The following is a 22,178-nucleotide window of genomic DNA, read 5'->3' on the forward strand; positions in this document are numbered from 1 at the left end:
TCTAGACTCCAGTGCCCTGAGGAGAGCTGCTTGTTTCTACTGCATGATTTGTGTTTCTAAGTGTGAGTTCTTAATGCACAAGAGCCAGCTAAACTCCAGCTTCTTTGCGAAGCAGAGCACTCCATTGCCTGTCCCTGTATACAGCGTAACACAGAACTCTGGCTAACACGTCACTTCTGCAAATAAAGAACTTTACAGTTCCTTGCTTTGCAAACTGTGTTAAATCATTCAGTCTCTTCACAGAAACCATCCGAGTAGTTTGTGTCTTTCCAGCTTTAGGTGCAGAGAAAGTGCAGAAATTTTTTTTCTCTCCAATTCGTTACTATGGGCAAAGAAACACAAACACGTTTCTAAACTCCATTGCCCTGAGGAGACCTGCTTCTTCCTACTACATGACTAGAGTTTCTAAGTGTGAGTTCTTAAAGGAAAAGAGCCAGCTAAGCTCCAGCTTCTTTGGGAAGCATTGCACTCCAATGGCTGTTCCTGTATACGGCGCAACACAGAACTATGGATAAAATGTCACTTTTGTAAATAAAGTACTTCACAGTTCCATGCAGTGAAAAGAGTGGCATATCATTCAGTATCCTAACAGAAAGCACCCGTGAAGGTTGTGACTTTCCACTTGGAGGTGCAGAGAAACTTCAGAGTGTTGTTCTATCTCCCATTCATTCCTATGGGAAAAGAGACTCAAAAACACATTTATAAACTCAAGTGCTCTGAGGAGAGCTGCTTGTTTCTACTGCATGATTTTTGTTTCTTAGAGTGAGTTCTCAAAGCAGAAGTGCCAGCCAAGCTCCATCTTGTTTGGAAAGCAGGGCACTCCAAGGCCCGTTCCTCTATACATTGCAACACAGACCGCTGGCTCAAACATCACTTTGTAACTGAAGTATTTCACAGTTCCATGCTTTGGAAACAGTGTAAAACATTCAGTATCCTAACAGCAAGCATCCGTGAAATTTGTGACTTTAGAGCTGGAGGTGCAGAGAAGCTGCAGAACCTTGTTCTCTGTCACATGCACTCCTAAGGGCAAAGAGACACCAACACGTTTATAGAGTCCAGTGCTTGAGGAGGGCTGCTTGTTTCTACTGCATGATTTATGTTTCTAAGTGTGAGTTCGTAAGGCAGAAGAGACAGCAAATCTCTAGCTGCTTTGGGAAGCAGAGTATTCCAGTGCCCGTTCCTGTATATGGTGCAACACAGAACTGTGGCTAAAATTTCACTTTTGTAACTAAAGTACATCAAAGTTTCGTGCTTTCAAGCAGTGGCAAATTATTCGATCTCCCAACAGAAAGCAACCATGAAGTTTGTGACTTTCCAGTTGTAGGTGCAGATAAACTGCACATGGATGTTCTCTCTCCCATTCATTCCTAAGGGCAAAGAGCCAAAAACACATTTTTAGACTCCATTGCGCTGAGTAGAGCTGCTTGTTTCTACAGCATGATTTGAGTTTCTAAGTGTGAGTTCTTAAAGCAGAAGAGCCAGCTAAGCTCCAACTCCTTTGGGAAGCAGAACACTGCAATGCATGTTCCTGTATACGGCACAACACAGATCTCTGGCCCAAACTTTACTTTTGTAACTGAAGAACTTCACAGTTCTGCACTCTGCACACAGTGGCTAATCATTCAGTCTAATGAGAGAATGCATCTGTGAAGTTTGTGACTTTCCATTTGGAGGTGCAGAGAAATTTCAGAAGGTTGTGCTCTCTCCCACTCATTTCTATGGGCAAAGTGCCACAAACACGTTTGTAGACTCCGGTTCCCTGAGTAGAACTGCTTGTTTCTACTGCATGATTTGTGTTTCTAAGTGTGAGTTTTTAGTGCAGAAGAGCCACCTATTCTCCAGCTTCTTTGGCAAGCAGGGCACTCAAATCCCTGATCCTCTATACCACGTAACAAAGAAGTGGGAATAAAAAGTCAATATTTTAACTAAAGTACTGCAAAAATCCATGCTCTGCAAACAGGAGCAAATCATTTAGTCTCCTAAGAGAAAGCATCAGTGAAATTTGCGACTTTACAGCTGAAGGTGCAGAGAAACTGCAGAAGGTTGTTCTCTCTCCTATTCTTTCCAATGTGATTAGAGCCACAAACATGTTTCGAGACTACACTGCCATAATTAGAGCTGTATCTCTCTGCTGAAAGATTTCTGTTTTTAAGTGTGAGTTCCTAAAGAAGAAGAGGCAGGTAACTTCCAGCTTCTTTCGCAAGCAGCGCACCCCAATTCCTGTTGTTGTACATGGCGCAAGACAGAACTCTGGCTAAGACGTCACCTTTGTAACTAAAGAACTTCTGTGTTCTGTGCTTTGAAGTGAGTTGCAAATCATTCAGTCTCGTACGAGAAAACATCCATGAAGTTTGGGATTTTCCAGGTGAAGGGCCAGAGAATCTGGAGAAGTTTGTTCTCTCTCCCATTTATTCCTATGGGCAAAGAGCCACAAACACGGTTTTAGACTCCAGTCCCCTGAGGAGAGATGCTTGTTTCTACTGCATGATTGTGCTTCCAAGTGTGAGTGCTTAATGCAGAAGAGCCACCTAAGCTCCAGCTTCTTTGGCAAGCAGGGCACTAAAATGTCTATTCCTGTATATGGCACAAAACTGAATTCTGCCTAAAACCACACTTTTGTAAATAAAGTACTTCAGAGCTCCCGCTTTAAAAAGAGTGGAATATCATTCAGTCTCCTAAGAGAAAGCATCCGTGAAGTTTGTGACTTTCCACCTGGAGGTGCAGAGAAACTGCATAAGGTTTATCTCTCCCCTTCATTCCAATGGGAAAAGGGGCACAAACACTTTTCTAGACTCCAGCACCCTGAGGAGAACTGCTTGTTTCTACTGCATGATTTCTGTTTCTAAGTGTGAGTTCTTATTGCAGAAGAGCAACATAAGCTCCAGCTTCTTTGGCAAGTAGGGAACTGCAATTCCTGTTATTGTATATGGCGGAACAGAGAACACTTGCTTAAAGGTCACTTTTGTAACGAAAATATTTCGGAGTTCGACGCTCTCCAAACAGTGTTAAGTTAGTCTCCTAAGTGAAAGCATTCGTGATTTTTGTGACTTTTCAGCTGGAGGTGCAGAGAAACTGCAGAAGGTTGTTCTTTCTCGCATTCATTCCTATGGGCAAAGAGCCACAAACATCTTTCTAGACTCCAGGACACTGAGGAGAGCTTTTATTTTCTACTGCATGATTTGTGTTTCTCAGAGTGGGTTCTTAACGTATAAGAACCAGCTAAGCTCCAGCTTCTATTGGCAGCAGGATAATCCAATGCCTGTTGTTATACACACTTTTGTAACTAAAGTGCTTTACATTTCCACGCTGTGAAAAGAGTGGAAAATCACTAAGTCTCCAAACAGAAAGTATCTGTGAAGTTTGTGTATTTCCAGCTTGAGGTGCAGAGAAACGGCAAGAGTTTGTTCTCTCTCCCATTCATTCCTATGGTCAAAGAGCCAAAAACACGTTTATAACTCCAGTGCCCTGAGGAGAGCTGCTTGTTTCTACGGCATGATTTGTGTTTATAAGTGTGAGTTATAAATGTAGAAGAGCCAGCTCAGCTACAGATTCTACTGGAAGCAGGGCAATCCAATTCCTGTTCCTGTACAAGACGCTACACAGAACTGTGGCTAAAACTTCACTTTTGTAACTAAAGTACTTCGCAGATTCGTGCTCTGCAAACAGTGGCAAATCATTCAGTTTCCTAAGAGAAAGCATCCCTGAAGTTTGTGACTTTCCAGATAAAAGTTTGTGACTTTCTCTGCAGAAGATTGTTCCCACACCCATTCATTCCTATTGGCAAAGAGCTACAAACACCTTTCTATGCTCCAGTGCCCTGATTAGAGCTGTTTCTTTCTACTGCAGGATTGTGTTTCTCAGTATGGTTCTTAATGCAGAAGAGCCTGCTAAGTTTCAGGTTCTTTGGGAAGCAGGGCACTCCAATGCTTGTTCCTGTATACAGTGCTCTACAGGATTCTGCTTAAAACGACACTTATGTAATTAAATACTTCACAGTTCCGTGCTGTGAGAACAGAGGAAAATCATTCAGTCTAGTAAGAGAAAGGATCTGGGAACTTTTTGCCTTTCCCGTTTGAGGTGCAGAGAAACTGCAGAAGGTTGTTCTCTCTCCCATTCTTTCCTATTGGCAAAGAGGCACAAACACGTTTCTAGACACCAGTGCCCTGAGGAGAGCTGCTTGTTTCTACTGCATGATTTGTGTTTCTAAGTGTGAGTTCTTAATGCAGAAGAGCCTGCTAACGTACAGCTTCTTTGGGAAGCAGGGAATTCCAATGCCTGTTCATGTATATGGTGAAACACAGTACACTGGCTAAAACCTCACTTTTGAAACTAAAATACTTCACAATTCCCCACTCTGCAAACAGTTGCAAATCATTCAGTCTACTAAGAGAAAGGATCCGTGAAGTTTGTGACTTTCCGGATGGAGTTGCAGAGAAACTACAGATGGTTGTTCTCTCTCCTATTCATTCCTATGGGCAAAGAGCAACAAACACTTTTCTGGATTCCAGTGCCCTGAGGAGAGCTGGTTACTTCTACTGCGGGAGTTGTGTTTCTAACTGTGAGTTATTAATGCAGAAGAACCAGCTAAGTTCCAGAATTTTTGGGAAACTGGGCACTAAAATGCCTGTTCCTGTATACATCGCAACACAGAACTCTGGCTAAAACGCGACTTTTGTAACTAAAGTACTTCACAGTTCCGCGCTTTGTGCACAGTGCCAAATCATTCAGTCTAATGAGAGAAAGCATACATGAAGTTTGTGACTTTCCAACTGGAGGTGCAGAGAAATTGCAGAAGGTTGTTCTCTCTCCCTTTCATTCCTAAGGGAAAAAAGCCTCAAACACTTTACTAGACTCCAGTGCCCTGAGGAGAGCCACTTGTTTCCAATTCATGATTTGTCTTTCTAAGTGTGAGTTCTTAATGCAGAAGAGCGAGTAAGCTCCAGCTTCTTGCTAGCAGGTCATTACAATGTGTAAACCTGAAAACAGCGCAAAACAAATTTCTGGCTAAAACGTCACTTTTGTAACTAAAGTACTTCACAGTTCCCCGCTTTGAAAAGAGTGGCAAGTCATTTAGTCTCCTAACACAAAACTTCCGTGAAGTTTGTTTACTTTCCAGCTGGAGGTGCAGACAAATTGCAGAAGGTTGTTCTCTCTCCAATTCATTCCTATGCCAAAGAGCCACAAAATCTTTTCTAGACTGCAGTGACCTGAGGAGAGCTGCTTGCTTCTACTGCATGATTTGTGTTTCTAAGTATGAGTTCTTAATTCAGAAGAGCCAGCTAAGCTACAGCTTCACTGGGAAGCAGGACACTGCAATGCCTATTTCTGTATATGGTGCAGAAGAGAATTCTGTCTAAAACGTCACTTTTGTAACTATAGTATTTCACAGTTCCGCACTGTGAAAACATTGGCAAATCATTCTGTCATGTAAGAGAAAGCATCCGAGAAATTTGTGACTTTCCAACTGGAGGTGCAGAGAAACTGCAGAAAGTTGTTCTCTCTCCCATTCATTCCTATGAGCAAAGAGCAACAAACACATTTCTAGACTAAAGTAACCTAAGTAGAGCTGTTTGTTTCTACTCCATGATTTGTGTTTCTATGTGTGAGTTCTTAATGCAGATTAGCCAGCTAAGTTCCAGCTTCTTTGGGAAACGAGGCACTCCAATGCCTGTTACTGTATATGGTGCAACACAGAACTGTGGCTAAAACATCACTTTTGTAAATAAAGTACTTCACAGGTCCTCGCAGTGAAATGAGCGCCAATCATTCAGTCTCTGAAGAGAAAGCATTCAAGAAATTTGTAACTTTCCAGCTGGAGGTACACAGAAACTGACAAAATTTGTTCTCTATCCCATTCATTTTCTTGGGAAAGAGCAACAAACTCGTTTCTAGTCTCCACTGCTCTGAGGACACATGCTTGTTTCTATTGCATGTCTTGTGTTTCTAAGTGTGAGATCTTAACGCAAAAGAGCAAGCTAAGCTCCAGCTTCTTTGGAAAGAAGGGCACTCCAATGCCTGTTCCTGTATACAGCGCAACACAGAACTCTGGCTAAAACGTCACTTTTGTAACTAAATTGCTTCACTGTTCCACGCTGTGAAAAGAGTGGCAAATCATTCAGTCTCCTAAGAGAAAGCATCCGTGAAGTTGGTGACTCTCCAGCTGGAGGTGCAGAGAAACTGCAGAAGCTTGTTCTCTCTCCCATTCATTCCTAAGAGAAAGAGCCACAAACACGTTTGTAGACTCCAGTGCCAAGAGAAGAGCTGCTTGTTTCTACGGCATGATTTGTGTTTCTAAGTGAGAGTTCTTAATGCAGAAGTGCCAGCTAAGCTCCAGCTTCTTTGGGAAGCAGGGCACTCCAATGCCTGTTGCTGTATACAGCGCAACACAGAACTCTGCCTAAAATGTCACTTTTGTAACTAAAGTACTTCCCAGTTCCATGCTTTGAAAACAGAGGCAAATCATTCACTCCCCTAAGAGAAAGCAACCGTGAAGTTTGTGTCTTTCCATGGGGAGATGCAGACAAATGGCATTAGGTTGTTCTCTCTCTCATTCATTCCTAGGGGCAAAGAGGCACAAATAAAATTCACTACCGCATTGGCCTGAGGAGAGCAGCTTGTTTCCGCTGCATGATTTTTGTTTCTAAGTGTGAGATTATAATGCAGAATGCGAACGAAGCTCCAGCTTCTTTGGCAAGCAGGGCACTCCGGTGGCTGTTCCTGTGTATGGCGCATCATAGAACTCTTGCTAAAACCTCACTTTTATAAGTAAAGTACTTCACAATTCTGTGCTTTGCAAAAAAGTGGTAAATCATTCATTCTCCTAAGAGAAAGCATCCGTGAATTTTGTGAGTTTCCAGCTGGAGGTGCAGAGAAACTGCACAAGGTTTTTCTCAATCCATTTCATTCCTAAGGGCAAAGAGTCACAAACACGTTTCTAGACTATAGTGCCCTGAGGAGAGCTGCTTGTTTCTACTGCATGATTTGTGTTTCTAAGTGTGAGTTCTTAATGCAGAAGTGCTAGCTAAGCTCCAGCTTCGTTGGAAGGCATGGCACTCCAAAGCCTATTCCTGTATATGGCGCAAAACAGTACAGTGGATAAAACATCACATTTGTATCTAAATTAGTTCACAGTTTCGTGTTCTACAAACAGTGGCAAATCATAGAGTCTCCTAAGAGAAAACATCCATGAAGTTTGTGACTTTCCAGCTGGAGGTGCATAAAAACTGCAGAATGTTCTTCTCTATCCTATTCAATCCTATGGGAAAAGAGCCACAAACAGGTTTCTAGACTCCAGTGCACTGAGGAGAGCTGCTTGTTTCTAATGCATGATTTCTGTTTCTAAGTGTGAGTACTTATAGCAGAAAAGCCACCTAAGCTCCAGCTTCTTTGGGAAGTAGGGCACTCCAATGCTTGTTCCATTTTATGAAGCAACACAGAATTCTGGTGAAAACATCACTCTTGTAACTGAAGTACTTCACAGTTTGGTGCTTTGCAACACAGTGGCAAATCATTTAGTCTCCTAAGAGTAAGCATCCGTGAAGTCTGTGATTTTCCAGCTGGAGGTACAGAGAAACTCACATGGTTTTTCTCTCACACATTCATTCCTATGCGCAAAGAGTCACAAACATGTTTCTAGACTCTAGTGCCCTGAGTAGAGCTGCTTGTTTCTACTACATGATTTGTCTTTCTAATTGTGCATTCTTAATGCAGAACATCCAATGAAGCTCTAGTTCCTTTGTAAGCAGAGCACTGCAATGCCTGTATGGGGCAATACAGAATTTTGTGTACAACGTCACTTTTGTAACTAAAGTACTTCACAGTTCCGAGTTTTGTAAAGAGTGGCAATTTGCATTCAGTCTCCAAGGAGAAAATATACGTGAAGTTTGTAACTTTCCACATGGAGGGGCAGAGAACTTGCAGCATCTTATTCTCTCTCCCATTCATTCCTATGGGCAAATTGGCACAAATACGTTTCTAGCTCCAGCTTCTTTGGCAAGCAGGGCACTCCAGTGCCTGTTTCTGTGTATGGTGCAACACAGAACACTGGCTAACATGTCACTTTTGTAACTAAAGAACTTCACATTTCCGCGCTTTGCAAAAGAGGGGCAAATCATCCAGGCTATTCCAATGCCTGTACCTGTATACGGCGCAACAGATATCAATGGCTAAAACGTTACTTTTATAAATAAATTGCTTCACAGTTGCGTACTACAAAAAGACTGGAAAATCATTCAGGCTCCTATCAGAAATCATCCATGAAGTATGTGACTTTCCTGCTGCAAGTGCAGAGAATCTGCAAAATGTTGTTCTCTCTCCCATTTTTTCCTATGGTCAAAGAATCACAAACAGGTTTCTAGACTCCAGTGCGCTGAGGAGATCTGCTTGTTTCTACTGCATGGTTTCTGTTTCTAAGAGAGAGTTCTTAATGCAGAAGAGGCAGCTAAGCTCCAGATTTTTTGGGAAAAAGGTCAATCCAATAAATGTTCCTAAATATGGTGCAAAACAGAATTCTGGCTAAAACATCACTTTTGTAAAAAAAGTACTTTACAGTTCCACTCTCTGAAAACAGTGGCAAATCTTTCACGCTCCTAAGAGAAAGCATCTGTGAATTTGTGACTTTCCAGTAGGAGGTGCAGAAAAACTGGAGAAAAATGTTTTCTCTCCCATACATTCCTACAGTCAAAGAGCCACATACACGTATCTAGAATCCAATGCCCTGAGGAGAGCTGCTTGTTTCTTCTGCATGATTTTTGTTTCTACTTGTGGGTTAATGCTGAAGAACCAGCTAAGCTCCCGCTTCTTTGGGAAGCAGAGCAATCCAAAGCTTGTCCCCGTAGTCGGTTTTATAACTAAAGTACTTCACTGTTCCTTGCTGTGAAAAGAGTGGTGAATAATTCAGTCTCCTAACAGAAAGCATCCATGAAGTTTGTGACTTTCCAGCTGGAGGTGCAGAGAAACTGCAGAAGTTTGTTCTCTCACCCATACATTCCTATATGCAAAGAGGGATAAACACGTTAGAAGACTCCAGTGACGTGAGGAGAGCTGCTTCTTTCTACTGCATGATTTGTATTAATAAAGCTGAGTTCTTAATTGAGAAGAGCTAACTAAACTACAGATTCTTTGTCAAGCAGGGCACTCCAAAGCCTGTTCCTGTATACAGCGCAATACAGAATTCTGGCCAAAACGTCACTTTGGTAACTAAAGTACTTCACAGTTCCTCGCCGTGAAAAGTGTCGCAAATCATTCAGTCTAATAAGATAAAGCATCCGTGAAGTTTGTGACTTTCCAGCTGGAGATGCAGACAAACAGCAAAAGGTTGTTCCTCACCCATACATTCCTATGGGCAAAGAAGGACAATCACGTTTCTAGACACCAGTTCCCTGAGAGAGCTGCTTGTTTCTAAGCATGATTGTGTTTCTAACTGTGAGTTCTTTATTCTGAAATGCCAGCTCATATCCAGCTTGTTTGGGAAACAGGGCACTCCAATGCCTGTAAATCTATACAGCAGAACACAAAACTCTGGTTAACATGTCAGTTTTGTAACTAAACTACTTCACAGTTCCGCGTGGTTAAAAGAGTGGCAAATCATTCAGGCTGCTCTCAGAAAGCATCCGTGATGTTTGTGACTTTAGAGCTGGACATGCAGAGAAACTTCAGAAGGTTGTTCTCTCTCCCATTCTGTCCTATGGGCAAAGAGCGACAAACACTTCTCTAGACTCTAGTGCCCTGAGGAGAGCTGCTTGTTTCTACAGCATGAATGTTATTGTAAGTGTGAGTTCTTAATGCCGAAGAGCCAGCTAATCTCAGGCTCCTCTGGGAAGCAGGGAACTCCAATGCCTGTTCCTGTATATGGCGCAACTCAGAACTCTGGGTAATTCTTCAATTTTGCAAGTGAAGTACTTCACACTTCTGCATTGTGAAGAGGGGCAAAACATTTAGTCTCCTAATAGAAAGCATACGTGAAGTTTGTGACTTTCCAGATGGAGATGCAGAAAAACTGCGCAAGGTTGTTCTCTCTCCCTTTCATTCCTATGGGCAAAGAGCCACAAACACGTATCTAGACTCCACTGCAATGAGGAGAGCTGCTTATTTCTACTGCATGATTTGTGTTTCTAAGTGTGAGTTTTTAATGCAGAAGCGCCAGCTAAACTCCAGGTTCTTTGTTAAGCAGGGCACTCCAATGCCTGTTCCTGTAAAGGGCGCAGCACAGATCTCAGACTAAAACTTCACTTTTGTAAATAAAGTAGTTCACAGATCCGTGCTCCTCAAACAGTGGCAAATCATTCAGTCTCCTAAGAGAAAGCATCCGTGAAGTTTGACTTTGCAGCTGCAGGTGCTGAGAAACTTCAGAAGGTTTTGTTTGTCTCCTAATAATTCCTCGGGCAAAGAGCCACAAACTCGTTTCTAGACTCCAGTGCCCTGAGGACAGCTCCTTATTTCTACTGCAAGATTTGTGTTTGTAAGTGTGAATTCTTAATGCAGAAGAGCCATCTAAGCTCCCGCTTCTTTGGCAAGCAGGGCACTGCAATCCATTTTCCTATATACGGTGCAACACAGAAAACCGGTTAAAACGTCACATTTCTAACTAAAGTACTTCAGAGTCCCGCGCTGTGAAAAGAGTTGTAAATCATTCCTTCTCTAAGAGAAAGCATCCGTGAAGATTGTAACTTTCCAGCGGAGGTGCAGAGAAACTGAGGAAGGTTGTTCACTCTCCCATTCATTCTTATGGGCAAAGGGCCACAAACTCGTTTCTAGAGTCCAGTTCCCTGAGGATATCTGCTTGTCTCTGCTGCAATATTTGTGTTTCTAAGTGTGAGTTCTTAAAGAAGCAGAGGCAGCAAAGTTCCAGGTTCTTTGGCAAGCAGGGCAATCCAATTCCTGGTCTTGTATACAGCGCAAAAGAGAACTCTGGCTAAAACATCACTTTTGTAACTAAAGTAACTCACAGTTCCTCACTCTACAAACAGTGGCAAATATTTAGTCTCCTAAGAGAAAGCATCCATGATGTTTGTGATTTTCCAGCTGGAGTGCAGAGAACTTGCAGAAGTTTTTCTCTCTCCGATTCATTCCAATGGGAAACAACCACAAACTTTTTTCTAGACTCCAGTGCCCTGAGGGGAGCTGCTTGTTTCTACTGCATGATTGTGTTTGTAAGTCTGAGTTCTTAATGCAGAATATGCAATTAAGCTCCAGCTTCTTTGTGAAGCACTACATTTCATTGCCTGTTCCTGTATATGGCGCATCAGAAAATTCTGTCTAAAATATCACTATTGAAAATAAAGGACGTCATAGTTCCCCGCGTTGAATAGAGTGGCAAATCATTCAGTCACCTAAGAGAAAGCATCCGTGAAGTTTTTTACTTTCTAGGTGGAGGTGGAGAGAACATGCAGAAGGTTGTTCTCTCTCCTATTCATTTCTAAAGGCAAAGAGCCACAAACTGGTTTCTAGACTCCAGTGCACTGAGGAGAGCTGCTTGTTTCCACTGCATGATTTGTTTTTTAGTGTGAGTTCTTACTGCATAAGAGTCACCTAAACTCCAGGTCCTTTGTACACTAGGGCACTCCAATGCCTATTCCTGTATACGTCGCAACACAGAACTCTGGCTAAAACGTCACTTTTGTAACTAAGGGATTTCACATTTCCGTGCTTTGCAAACAGTGGCAAATCATACAGGCTCCTAACCTAAACATCTGTGAAGTTTCTGAATTTCCACGTGGAGGTGCAGAGAATGTGCAGTAGGTTGTTCTCCCTCCCATTCATTCCTACGCTAAAAGTGCCACAAACACGTTTCTAGACTCCAGTGCCCTGAGGAGAGCTGCGTGTTTCTATTGCATGATTTGTGTTTCTAGTCTGATTTCATAACGCAGAAGAGCCAGCTAAGCTGCAACTTCTTTTGGAAGCAAGGCACTCCTATGCCTTTTCCTTTATATGGCGCAACACAGATATCCTGCTAAATTATCAATTTTGTAACTAAAGTACTTCACAGTTCCTCACTGTGAAAAGAGGGGTACATCATTCAGTCTCCTAACAGAAAGCATCTGTAAAGTTTGTGACTTTCCACCTGGAGGTCCAGATAAAGTGCAGAAGTTTGTTCTCTTTCCCATTCATTCCTATGGGCAAAGAGCCACAAAAATGATTCGAGACTCCAGTGCCCTGATTAGAGCTGCGTATTTTTACAGTGTGATTGTGTTACTAAGTGTGAGTTCTTAATGCAGAAGAGCCAGCTAAGCTCCAGCTTCTTTGGGAAGCAGTGCACTCCAATGCCTGTTCCTGTATACAGCGCAACACAGAACTCTGGCTAAAACATCACTTTTGTAACTAAAGTACTTCACAGTTTCGCGCTGTGCACACAGTGTCAAATCTTTCAGTCTAATGAGAGAAAGCATCCGTTAAGTTTTCGAGTTTGCAGCTGCAGATGCTGAGAAACTATACAAGGTTGTTTTGTCTCCCATTCATTCCTCGGGCAAAAAGCCACAAAAACGTTTCTACACTCCAGTGCCCAGAGGAGAGCTGCTTGCTACTACAGCATGATTTGTGTTTCTAACTGTGAGTTCTTAATGCAGAAAAGGCAGCTAAACTCCAGCTTCTTTTGGCAAACATGTCACTCAAATGGCTTTTTGTGTATATGCCACAAAACACAATTCTGGCTAAAACCTCACATTTGTAACTAAAGTACTACACAATTCCGCGCTGTGAAAAGAGAGGCAAATCATTCAGTCTCCTAAGAGAAATCATCCGTGAAGTTTGTGACTTTCCAGCTGGATGTGCAGAGAAATTGCAGAAGATTGTTCTCTCTCCCATTCCTTGCTATGAGCAAATAGCCACAAACACGTTTCTAGACTCCAGTGCCCTGAGGAGAGCTGCTTGTTCGTACCGCATGATTTGTGCTTCTAAGTTTGAGTTGTTAATGAAGAGAAGCCAGCTAAGCTCCAGCTTCATTCAGAAGCAGGGCACTCCAATGCCTGTTCCTGTATATTTCACAACAGAGAACTCTGGCTGAAACTTCACTTTTGTTACTAAAATTCGTCACAGTTCCTCTCTGTGAAAAGAGTCTCATATCATGCAAATTAATTAAAGAAAACATCCGTGAAGTTTGTGACTTTCCACCTGGAGGTGCAGAGAAACTGCAGAAGTTTGTTCTCTCTCCCATTCATTCCTAGGGGCAAAGAAGGACAAGGACGTTTCTACACTCCAGTGCCCTGTTTAGAGCTGCTTTTTTTCTACTGCATGATTTGTGATTCTAAGTGTGCATTATTAATGCTTTAGAGCCAGGTAAGCACCAGCTTCTTTGGGACGCAGGGCACTCCAATGCCTGTAGCTGTATACAGCGCCACACAGAACCCTGGAAAAAATAACACTTTTGTAACTAAACTACTTCACAGTTACACCCTCTGTAAACAGTGGCAAATCATTCAGTTTCCTAAGACAAAGCATCCTTGAAGTTTCTGACTTTCCAGCTGGAAGTGCAGAGAAAATGCAGAAGGTTGTTCTCTCTCCCTTTCATTCCTAAGGGCAAAGAGCCAGAAACAGGTTTCAAGACTCCATTTCCCTGAGGAGAGCTGCTTGTTTCTTCTGCAGGATTTCTGCCTATAAGAGTGGGTTATCGCAGAAGAGCCAGCTAAGCTCCAGCTTCTTTAGGAAGCAGGGAACTCCAATAACTGTTCTTGCATTCACTGTAGTAAATAAAGTACTTCACAGTTCCACCCTGTTAAAAGAGTGGCAAATCATTCAGTCTCCTAAGAGAAAGCATCCATGAAGTTTGTAACTTTACAGCTGGAGGTGCAGAGTAAAGCCAGAAGGTTTTTCTCTCTCCCATTCATTTTTATGGCAAAGAGCCACAAACACGTTTCTAGAATCCAGTGCCCTGAGGAGAGCTGCTTGTGTCTACTGCATGATTTCTGTTTCTAAGTGCAAGTTTTAATGCTGAAGAGGCAGCAAGCTCCAGCTTCTTTGGCAAGCAGCACAATCGAATCCTGTTCTTATATACGTGGCCACACAGAATTCTGGCTAAAACATCACTTTTGTAACTAAAGTACTTCAGAGTTCCTCGCTCTGCAAACAGTGGCAAATATTCCATCTCCTAAGAAAAAGCATCCCTGAAGTTTGTGACTTTTCAGCAGGAGGTGCAGAGAAACTGCAGAAGGTTGTTCTCCCTTCCGTTAATTCCTATGGGCAAAGAGCCACAAACACATTTCTAGACTCCAGTGCAGTGAGGAGAGATGCTAGTTTCTCCTACATGACTTGTGATTCTATGTGTGAGTTCTTAATGCAGAAAAGTCAGCTAAGTTTTAGCTATTTTGGAAACCATGGCAGTCCTAAACCTGTTCATGTATATGGTGCAACACAGAACTCTGGGTAAAACGTCACTTTTGAAACTAAAGAACTTCACATTTCTGCGCTGGGACAAGAGTGGCAAATCATAAAGTCTCATAACAGAAAACATCCGGTGAGTTTGGGACTCTCCAACTGGAGGTACAGAGAAACTGAAGAAGGTTGTTCTCTCTCCCATTCATTCCTAAGGGCAAAGAGCCACAAACACATTTCTGGACTCCAGTGTCCTGAGGAGAGCTGCTTGCTTCTACTGCGTGATTTGTGTTTCTAAGTGAGAGTTCTTAATGCAGAAGTGGCAGCTAAGCTCCAGATTCTTTGGCAAGCAGGGCGTTTCAATTCCTGTTGCTGTACACAGCGCAACCCAGAACTCTGGCAAAATCATCAATTTTGTAAGTAGAGTAATTCACAGTTCCTCGCTCTGCAAACAGTCACAAATATTCAATTTCATAATAAAAGGCATCCGTAAAGTTTGTGACTTTCCAGCTGGAGGTGCAGAGAAACTGCCGAAGGTTGTTCTCTCTTCCATGCGTTCCTATGGGCAAAGAGACAAAAGCACATTTCCAGACACCAGTGTGCTGAGGAGAGCTGCTTTTTTCTACAGCATGATTTATGTTTCTAAGTGGGAGTTCTTCATGCTGAACAACCAGATAAGCTCCACCTTCTTTGGGAGGCAGGCAAATCCATTGCCTGTTGCTTTATATGGCGCCATACAGAACTCTGGATAAAACCTCACTTTTGTAACTAAAGTACTTCACAGTTCCACACTGTACATACAGTGGCAAACAATTCAGTCTCATGTTAGAAAACACCCGTGACGTTGGTGACTTTCCAGCTGGAGGTGCAGAGAAACTGCAGAAGGTTGCTCTCTCTCCCATTCCTTCCTAAGGCAAAGAGGCAAAGACACGTTCTAGACTCCACTGCCCTGAGGAGAGCTGCTTGTTTCTTCAGCATGATTTGTGTTTCTAAATGTGAGTTTTTACTTCAGATGTGCCAGCTAAGCTCCAGCTTCTTTAAGTAGCAGGGCACTCCAATGCCTGTTCCTTTATATGGCGCAACACAGATTTCTGTATAAACCGTCAAATTTCTAACTAAAGTACTTCACAATTCCGCCATTTGCAAACAGTGGCAAATCTTTCAATCTCCTATGAGAAAGCAACCGTGAAGTTTGTCACATTCCAGCTGGAGTTCCAGAGAAACTGCAGAAGGTTGTTCTCTCTCCAATTCATTCCTAATGTCAAAGAGCCACAAACACATTTCTAGACTCCAGTGCGCTGAAGAGAGTTGCTTGTTTCTACTCCATGATTTGTGTTTCTAAGTGTGAGTTCTTAATGCAAAAGGACCAGATAAGCTCCAGCTTCTTTGTGTAGCAGGGCACTCCAATGCCTTATCCTATACATGGCGAATCCCAGACTCTGGCTAAAAAGACCCTTTTGTCACTAAAGTACTTCACTGTTCCACGCTTTGCAAACATTGGCAAATCATTTAGTCTCCTAAGAGAAAGCATCTGTGGAGTTTTTGATTTTCCAGCTAGAGGTGCAGAGAAACTGAAGAAGTTTATTCTCTCTACCTCTCATTCCTGTGGACAAAGAGGCACAAAAACATTTCTAGGCTCCAGTGCCCTGACAGAGCTGCTTGTTTCTACTCCTTGATTTGTGTTTCTATGTGTGTATTCTTAATGTAGAAGAGTCTGGTGAGCTGAAGCTTTCTTGGGAAGCAGGGCACTTCAATGCCTCTTCCTGTGTACAGTGCAACACAGAACTCTGGCTAAAACCTCACTTTTGTAACTAAAGTACTTCACAGTTCGGAGCTGTGTAAAGAGTGGCAAATCATTCACTCTCCTAAGAAAAATCAACCATGATGTTTGTGTCTCCCCAGATCGAGGTGAGGAGAAACTGCAGAACTTTCTTCTCTCCCTCATTTATTCCTAAGGCAAAGAGACAGAAACAAGTTTCTAGACTCCAGTGCCCTGAGGATAGCTGCTTGTTTCTACTTCATGATTTGTGTTTCTAAGAGTGAGTTCTTTGTGCGGAAGAGCCACCTAAACTCCAAATTCTTTGATAGACAGGGCATTCCAATGCCTGTTCCTGTATACAGTGCATCACATAACTCTGGCTAAAACTTCACCTTTGTAACTAAAGTACTTTGCACTTCTGCGCTGTGAAAAGAGCAGCAAATCATTTAATCTCCTAAGAAAAAGCATCCGTGAATTTTGAGAGTTTCCAGCTGGAGGTGCAGAAAAACTGCAGAATGTTGATCTCTCCCTTTCTTTCCCCAGGGCAAGGAGCCACGAGCACATTTCTAGACTCCAGTGACCAGAGCAGAGCTGCTTGTTTTACTGCATGAATTGTGTTTCTAAGTGTCAGTTCTTAATGCAAATGGGCCACCTCAGCTCCAGCTTCTCTGGCAAGCATGGCACTCCAATCCCTGTTTATGTATATGGCGCAAAACAGAACTCTGGCTAAAATGTCACTTTTGTAACAAAAGTACTTCACAGTTCCGTGCTGGGTAAACAGTTGCAAATCATGAAGTCTCCTAAGAGAAAGCATCAGAGATGTTTGTGGTTTTCCAGCTGAAGGTGCAGAGAAACTGCAGAAGGTTGTTCTCTATCCATTCATTCCCTTGGGCAAAGAGGCACAAACATGTTTCTAGTCTCCAGTGCCGTGAGGAGAGCTGCTTGTTTCTACTGCATGTTTTGTGTTTCTAAGGGTGAGTTCTTAATGCAGAAGACAAAGCTCAGCTCCAGCTACTTTGGCAAGCAGGGCACTGCAGTGCAAGTTCCTGTACATGGCGCAGCAAAGAATTCAGTCTAAAACTTCAGTTTTCTAATTAAAGTACTTCACAATTCCTCGCTGTGAAAAGAGTGGCAAATTATTCACTCTCCTAACATGAAGCATCCTTGAAGTTTGTGACTTTCTAGCTAGAGGTGCAGAGAAACTGCAGAAGTTTGTTCTCTCTCTTATTCATTCCTATGGCAAGGAGGCACAAACACGTTTCTAGACTCCAGGGCCCCGAGGAGAGCTGCTTGTTTCTACAGCAGGATTTGGGTTTCTAAGTGTGAGTTCTTAATGCAGAAGAGCCAGCTAAGCTCCAGGTGCTTTGGGAAGCAGGGCAGTCCAATGCCTATTCCTGTATACGATGCAACACAGAACTCTGCCTAAAACGTCATTTTGTAATTAAAGTATTTCACAGTTCCGCACTCTGCAAACAGTGGCAAACCATTCAGTCCCTTAACAGTAAGTGTCCGTGAAATTTATGACCTACAAGCTAGCGGTGCAGGGAAACTGTGGAAGGTTTTTCTCTCTCCCATTCATTCCCATGGGCAAAGAGCCAGAAACACGTTTCTAGACTCCAGTGTCCTCAGAAGAGCTGCTTGTTTCTACTGCATGATTTGTGTTTCTAAGTGTGATTTCTTAATGTAGAAGAGCAAGCTGAGCTCCAGGTTCTTTGACAAGTAGGGCACTATAATTACTGTTCCTGTATACAGTGCAACACAGAATTCTGCGTAAAATGTCACTTTCATAACTAAAGCACTTCACAGTTCCGCACAGTGAAAAGAATGGCATATAATTGTGTTTAATAAGAGAAACCATCCGTGAAGTTTGTGACTTTATAGTTGGAGGTGCACAGAAACTGCAGAAGGTTGTTCTCTCTCCAATTCAATCCTCTGGGAAAAGAGTCTGAAACTCATTTCTAGAATCCAGTGCCCTGAGGAGAGCTGCATGTTTCTACTTCATGATTTGTGTTTCTAAGTGTGAGTTCTTAATGCAGAAGAGCCAGCTAAGCTCCAGCTTCTTTCACAATCACAGCACTCCATTTCCTGTTCTGGTACACGGCGCAACACAGAACTCGGGCTAAGACATCACTTTTGTAACTAAAGTACTTCACAGTTCCTCGCTCTGCAAACAGTGGCTAATATTCAGCCTCCTAAGAGAAAGCATCAGTGAAATTTGTGACTTTTCAACTAGAGGTGCAGAAAAACTGCCTAAGATTGTTCTCTCTCCCATTCATTCCTATGAGAAAGAACCACAAACACGTTTTTAGACTCCAGTGCCCTGAGGAGAGCTGCATGTTTCTACTGCGTGATTTGGGTTTCTAAGTATGAGTTCTTAATGCAGAAAGGCCAGCTAATCTGCATCTCTTTGGGAAGCAGGGCACTCCAATCGCTGTTAGTGTATATGGTGCAACACAGAACTCAGGGTAAAACGTCACTTTTGTAACTAAAGTACGGCACTATACTGCGATGTGAATAGAGCGGCAAATCAATCAGTCTCCAAAGAGAAAGGATCCGTGAAGTTTGTGACTATACAGCTGGAGGAGGACAAAAACTGCAGAAGGTTGTTCTCTCTCCCATTCATTCCCAAAGTCCTAGAGGCACAAACTCGTTCCTATACTCCAGGGCCCTGAGGAGAGCTGCCTTTTTATACTGCATGATTTGTGTTTCTAAGTTGAGTTCTTAATGCATAATATCCAGGTAAGCTCCAGCTTCTTTGAAAAGCACGGCACTCCAATTCCTGTTCCTGTATATGGAACAACACAGAACTCTTGATAAAACTTCACTTTTGTTACTGACGTACCTCAAAGTTCCTCGCTGAAAGAAGAGTGTCAAATGATTCAGTCTTTTAAGAGACTGAATCCCTGAAGTTTGTGACTTTCCTGCTGGAGGTGCAGAGAAACTTCAGAAGGTTGTTCTCTCTCCAATTCACTCCTATGGGAAAAGAGGCTGAAACACGTTTCTAGAATCCAGTGCCCTGAGGAGAGCTGCTTGTTTCTACTGCATGATTTGTGTTTTAAGAGTGAATTCTTACTGCAGAAGAGCGAGTTAAGCTCCACCTTCTTTCAGAAGCAGGGCACTCCAAAAACTGTTCCTGTAGTCACTTTTGTAAGTGGAGGACTTCACAGTTCCGCGCTGTGAAAAGAGTGGCAAACCGTTCAGTCTGCTAACTGAAAGCATGTGTAAAGTTGTGACTTTCAAGCTGGAGGTGCAGAAAAACTGCAGAATGTTGTTCTCTTTCCCATTCATTCCTATGGGCAAAAAAGGCAAAAACATGTTTCTATACTCCAGTGACCTGAGTAGAGCTGCTTGTTTCTACTGCATGATTTGTGTTTCTAAGTTTGAGTTCATAATGCAGAAGAGGCAGCTAAGCTCCGGCTTCTTTGGGAAGCAGGTCACTCCAGTGCCTGTTCCTATATATGGTGCGATAGAGAACTCTGGCCAAAACGTCACTTTTTAACTAAAGTACTTCACATTTCTGCGCACTGCAAACAGTGGAAAATCATTCAGTCACCTAAGGAAAGCATCTGTGATGTTTGTGACTTTCCAGCTGGAGGTGCATAGAAACGGCACACGGTGGTTCTCTTTCCCATTCATTCATATGGTAAAAGAGGTACAAACATGTTTCTAGTCTCCAGTGCCCTGAGGAAAGCTGCTTGTTTCTACTGCATGATTTATGTTTCTAGTGTGAGATCTTAATGCAGAAGACCAGCTAAGCTTCAGCTTCTTTTGAAAGCAGGGCACTCCAATGCCTTTTCCTATATTCACTTTTGTAACTAAAGTACTGCACAGTTCCACACTGTGAAAAGAGTGGCAAATCATTTAGTCTCCTAAAAGAAAGCATCCGTGAAGTTTGTGACTTTCCAACTGGATGTGCTGAGAAACTGCAGAAGGTTGTTCTCTCCCCCATTGATTCCTATGGGCAAAGAAGCAGAAATACATTTCTAGTCTCCATTGCCCTGAAGAGAGCTGCTTCTTTCTATTGCATCATGTGTGCTTCCATGTGTGGGTTAATGCAGAAGAGCCAGCTAAGCTCCAGCTTTTTCGGGAAGCAGGACACTCCAATGCATTTTGCTTTAGTAACATTTGTAACTAATTTCACTTCACAATTCCACGCTGTGAAAAGAGTGCCAAATAATTCAGTCTCCTAACAGAAAACAGAGGTGAATTTTGTGATATTCCAGCTGCAGGTGCAGAGAAACAGCAGAAGTTTCTTCGCTCTCCTATTCATTCCAATGGGCAAAGAGCCACAAAATAATTTCTAGACTCCAGTTCCCTGAGGAGAGCTGCTTTTTTCTAATGCATGATCTGTGTTTCTAAGTGTGAGTTCGTAATGCAGAAGAGCCAGCTACACTCCATCTTCTTTGGCAAGCACGGCACACCTATGGCTGTTTCTTTATATTGCGCAACACAGAACTCTGGCTAAAATTTCACTTTTGTAAATAAAGTATTTCACAGTTCCGCACTGTGCAAACAGTGGAAAATCATTTATTCTCCTAAGAAAAATCATCCGTGAAGTTTTTGACTTTCAACCTGGTGGTGCAGAGAAACTACAGAACGTTTTTCTCTTTCCCATTCATTGCTAAGGGAAAGAACAACATACTAGTTTCAAGAATCTAGTGCCCTGAGGAGAGCTGCGTGTTTCTACTTCATGATTTGTGTTTCTAAGTTTGAGTTCTTAGTAAGGAAGAGGCAGCTAAGCTCCAGCTTCTTAGGAAGCAGTTCACTGCAATGCTTGTTCCTGTATACAGCACAAAATAGAACTCTGGGTAAAATGTCCCTTTTGTAACTAAAGTACTTCACAGTTCCCCGCTGTGAAAAGAGTAGCAAATATTTCAGACTAATAAGAGAAAGCATCCCTGAAGTTGTGACTTTCCAGTGGGAGGTGCAGAGAAACTGCAGAAGGTTGTTCTTTCTCCCATTCATTCTTATGGGCAAAGAGCCACAAACACGTTTCTAGACTCCAGTGCCCTGAGGAGAGCTGCTTGTCTATACTGCAAGATTTGTGTTTCTAAGTGTGAGTTCTTAAAGCAGACGAGGCAGCTTAGCTTTAGCTTATTTGGAAAGCAGGGCACTTCAATTCCTGTTCCTGTATGCGGCCCAAAACTGAACTCTGGCTAAAACGTCACTGTTGTATCTAAAATACTTCAGATTTCCGCGCTTTGCAAACAGTGGCAAATCATTCAGTCTCCTAACAGAAAGCATCCATGAAGTTTGTGACTTTAGAGCTGGACGTGCAGAGAAACTGCTGAAGTTTATTGTCGCTCCCACTCATTCCTATGCGCAAAGTGCCACAAACACGTTTCTAGACTCCAGTGCCCTGGGGAGAGCTGTTGTTTCTACTGCATGATTTGTGTTTCTAAGGTTGAGTTATTAATGCAGAAGAGCCAGCTAAGATCCCCCTATTTTGACAAGCAGGGAACTCTAATGCCTGTTCCTGTGTAGGGCGCAACACAGAAATCTGGCTACCACGTTAGTTTTGTAACTAAAGTATTTCACAGTTCCGTGGTTTGACAAGAGTGGAAAATGTTTCAGTCTCCTAAAAGAAAGCATCCGTGAATTTTGTGAATTTCAACCTGGAGGTGCAGAGAAACTGCAGAGGGTTGTTCTCTCTCCCATTCATTCCCATGGGCAAAGAGCCACAAACACGTAGCTAGATTCCAGTGCCCTGAGGACAGCTGCCTGTTATTACTGCATGATTTGTGTTTCTAAGTATCAGTACTTAATGTCGAAGAGCCACATAAGCTCCAAATTCTTTCGCCAGCAGGGCACTTCAATGCCTATTCCTGTATATGGCGCAACACAGAACTCTGGTTAAAACGTCACTTTTGTAACTAAAGTACTTCACAGTTCCACGCTGTGAAAAGAGTGGCAAATCATTTAGTCTCCTAAGAGAAAGCATCCGTGAAGTTTGTGACTTTCCACCTGGAGGTGCAGAGAAACTGCAGAAGTTTGTTCTCTCTCCCATTCATTCCTTAGGGGAAAGAGCCACAAACAAGTTTCTAGACTCCAGTGCCCTGAGGAGAGCTGCTTGTTTCTACTGCATGATTTGTGTTTCTAAGTGTGAGTTCTTAAT

Source organism: Octodon degus, unplaced genomic scaffold (genome assembly GCF_000260255.1).
Source record: "Octodon degus isolate 3935 unplaced genomic scaffold, OctDeg1.0 scaffold00332, whole genome shotgun sequence".
NCBI classification, from domain to species: Eukaryota; Metazoa; Chordata; class Mammalia; order Rodentia; family Octodontidae; genus Octodon; species Octodon degus.